This window comes from Silurus aristotelis (genome assembly GCF_946808225.1).
Source record: "Silurus aristotelis genome assembly, chromosome: 6".
Taxonomy (NCBI): domain Eukaryota; kingdom Metazoa; phylum Chordata; class Actinopteri; order Siluriformes; family Siluridae; genus Silurus; species Silurus aristotelis.
Window position 1 is genome coordinate 18,558,245 of NC_139579.1, and position 3,818 is coordinate 18,562,062.

Below are 3,818 nucleotides of genomic sequence, written 5' to 3' on the forward strand. Positions count from 1 at the left end.
CTGCTGAAAATGCGCCATTAATTATATGCGCCTTCAGTGCTGAGGTTCAGATCACAGCGACACGGTGAACCCACTGTTCCACACTGCACTCACCTGCGTAAAGAACGATTCAGCTCTCTGTTGAAACACATAGAAATACTGTTCATGCCCATGTGTTGCTGATTTATTGTACAACAGCATTAGAATGAAGAAAAGGCACAAAACTTGTTAACAGAGTAGGAAGTACTGAGCATGAAACACGTAAAAAAGGGAGCATGAGTTCTGTGAGCACAATCCACTTACTTAAACTGATATACCAATGAATTGATCACAAAACTGCATTTACTCTTTAATGCAATGGGAATTGTCTGTTTGTATGCATTTAATTTGCTTTTACATGACACTGAGCTGTTGGATAGTCCGTTCTCTCCTAAAAGATTACTGGATTTACTTAGATAGATGATGTATCTTAGGAGTAAAACAGTTTCTCCACATAATTTCATTGCATTTCTCATTGGTATAGTTAAATTAAACCCCTAAATGCAGTATCCAGGAAGGTGCAATATCTAGAATGAAAGACAAATGATTTCTTCTCCGTTTCATGTTGCTTCTCAAAATGGCATAACAAACGTGATGGAGCGCCAACTAGAGAACACATTATCATTAGGTTCCTGTTGTGTTGGCCAAATTGAATCCTCTTATTTTAATTGGCCACCATTAGGTTTTCCGCTCAAGGCAATTCCAGCTGGGCCTTGTTTTTATTGCTGCATGTACACCAAAGCAAAGCTCCAAAAATATTGATCACAATCATCTTAATCTTTAATGGTTTTAATTGCAGCTTGCTGTTCAAACCACAAAGAGGTAAACAGGCAAGTTTGACCAACATGTATCTCTTTATCTATGTTAATTTATGTATCAGGTCCAGTTTGTATTCTTCTGTTCTAGCACCATGCGGATAAAGATGAGGATGACTTTATAGTTCTTGTGATGATCTTGTTTGAGCCTGTGCTGATCTGAGTTTAAAACAGGGGCACACGATGATACGGCTTTTGGAAAAGGTCTGCATATTGCAAGAGTGACTCTCCTTTGTTTTAAAATAATGAGCCTGTTTTTCATGATTTAAACACCAAACAACATATAAATAGTCTGAATGAGACACTTGTTAGGGGCTGTTTTTTGGAGAGAAAGAGAATGAAAAAGTCAGTAGGAGTAAGACAGAGTACATGTGTGTGTATGAGAGGGAGGGCAGTGGTGTGGTGTGGTTGTAGGTAGAATAGGTGGAGGAGTTCAGGTACCTGGGGTCAACAGTGCAAAGTAATGGAGAGTGTGTTAGAGAAGTGAAGAAAAGAGTGCAGGCAGGGTGGAGTGGGTGGAGAAGAGTGATAGCAGGAGTGATTTGTGATAGAAGAGTATCTGCGAGAGTGAAAGGGAATGTTTATAGGACTGTGGTGAAATCTGTGATGTTGTATGGTTTAAGACAGTTGCATTGAGTAAAAGACAGGAGGTGGAGCTGGAGGTAGCAGAGCTGACGATGTTGAGGTTGAGGGAGTGACGAGTATGGACGAGGATGGACCGGATTAGAAATTAGTGTATTAGTGGGACAGCGCATGTAGGACGTTTTGGAGACAAGGTTAGGGAGGTGAGATTGAGATGGTTTGGACATGTGCAGAGGAGGGACATGGGGTATATCGGTAGGAGAATGCTGAGGATGGAGCCACCAGGAAGGAGGAAAAGAGGAAGACCAAGGAGGAGGTTTATGGATGTGGTGAGGGAAGACATGCAGGTAGTTCCGTTGAAAGAGGCAGATGTAGAGGACAGGGGGGTATGGAGACGGATGATCCGCTGTGGCGACCCCAAATGGGAGAAGCCAAAAGAAGAAGAAGAAGAAGAAAAAGAAGAAGAAGAAAAAGAATAGCAGGTCACATTGTGGTCCAGTTATTAACATGTAATATAGCTTTTACAGTATTATTGCATTAATTAAAAAAACAAACAAACAAAAAAAACACTCAAGTAGTTGTAAATCAGAATGCTCACAGGTCAGACATGAACAAACCTATCAAAAGGGCTGATAACCCAGTAATAATAGTGCTTATTATACCATAATAATATTGTCACATATCTTACAACACAATAAAAACCCATCAGAATGTTAAACCAATAAAAAATACATGAAAATTGAAACATGAAACAAGAAACAAAACATCTCTGCAATTAGCAGCAAACTAAAGATGCTGCTTTGCAGAACACACACTGACACAAACACGTGTTTAAACACAAACATTTCAAAGGGTAAACTCAAAACTGCTGTAAAGATATTTGAGGAAAAGACAAAACAAGAGACATAAATTACATTAAAACAAAGTTTCACATAGCAGATGTAAATACTGAAATCCTGAAGTCTTTAACAATGCAAGCCAGCACACACTTAGTAATTCTGTAAACAAAGCAAAGAGGGAATCTCAGACACAAGATCTCTTGTTACACAGTCTTTTTGGTCAACAGAATGTTTTTTAAGGACAGCAATTTTGGTCTAAGTTTTACTTCACCTAATTGTAACATCACGTTCTGCACTAAGTGAAATGGGTTCCTCCAGCCTGCAGGTTGGTCTATGTGCAGTGCGTACATGAGCCCAAACAGAAGCGTGCCTTTTGGTAACTTTGAAACTTATAAAGCACAATATATCCTTCAAGATTATTGCAGTGGACTTAGGCTGGAGGTGCAACTGGGTTGTTCCAGCATGTCTCCTGGTATATCTATTCAAATTCAAGTCCTAAGATATGTTAATGTCCCACATGTGAACAGCATAGTGAGGAGTTTTTTGAATAATTTTCTGCCCCTCAGTACCTTCAAAATGATCACCTACACAGAATAATAGAATAAAACATTATTTAAACACAAGAAACATTAATATCATGCATCAGAATACATTAAGGTGCATCTAACACAGTAATAATTCATCAGAATGCTTATTACAGAGTACTAACAAATCACATCTTTTAACACATTGGTAACACATCAGAATGCTTATATCCCTGTGATAACACTTTAGATTAGACAGGTATAAATCATTGAGGTGCTCATAACTCAAAAATAACATATCTTATATTATAGTCATAACTAGACACATATTAGATTATAAAAGAGTGATGATCAAAATGCTTATAACATATTAATGGATCACAGTGCTCATAAAATGGTAATAGAATATCAAAATGCTCATTAGACACTTATCAACTCCAGGGTTCTCCCCCCACAAAATAATACACAAAAATATAATACATTTAACTTAGGCTATACAAAACAATACAGATTATAGGAGACAATACAGATTAAATAAGAACACAATATACAGAGAATGTGACAGATCAGTAATGTAACACAGCAAATTGTTTATATCAGATCACACATTATAGCACAGGAAAAAGCATCTTGTTTATGTTCAGAAGTTACACATGAAGTGCATGTAGTCTTGTGCTTTCATGTAACTGAAGTGTGACGCTGACATATGAGGCCTTTATTTTGATCTGCCTTCCACAGTGCAGTGTTTAAACAGCCAAGCACACGTGTACACTTTATTAAATGTTGGATTTCTGCATAAAATGTAGAAATAGATTATTTTTCTTTGCATGTATACGTCGAGAAAAAGAACAGTTTTGTCAAATGCAAATTTTTTCTAGCGAGTGTCAAACATGTGGGCAGGTTGGAAATTTGTATCCGATGGAGCAATAAATCAATGCATACTGTATGTTTTAGAAACAGGATTCAATTGCAGGCTAAGTAACGTGAAACGTTGTTGTTTGAACAGGAAATGACGCTATAAACACAAGCATGTCGGCAGC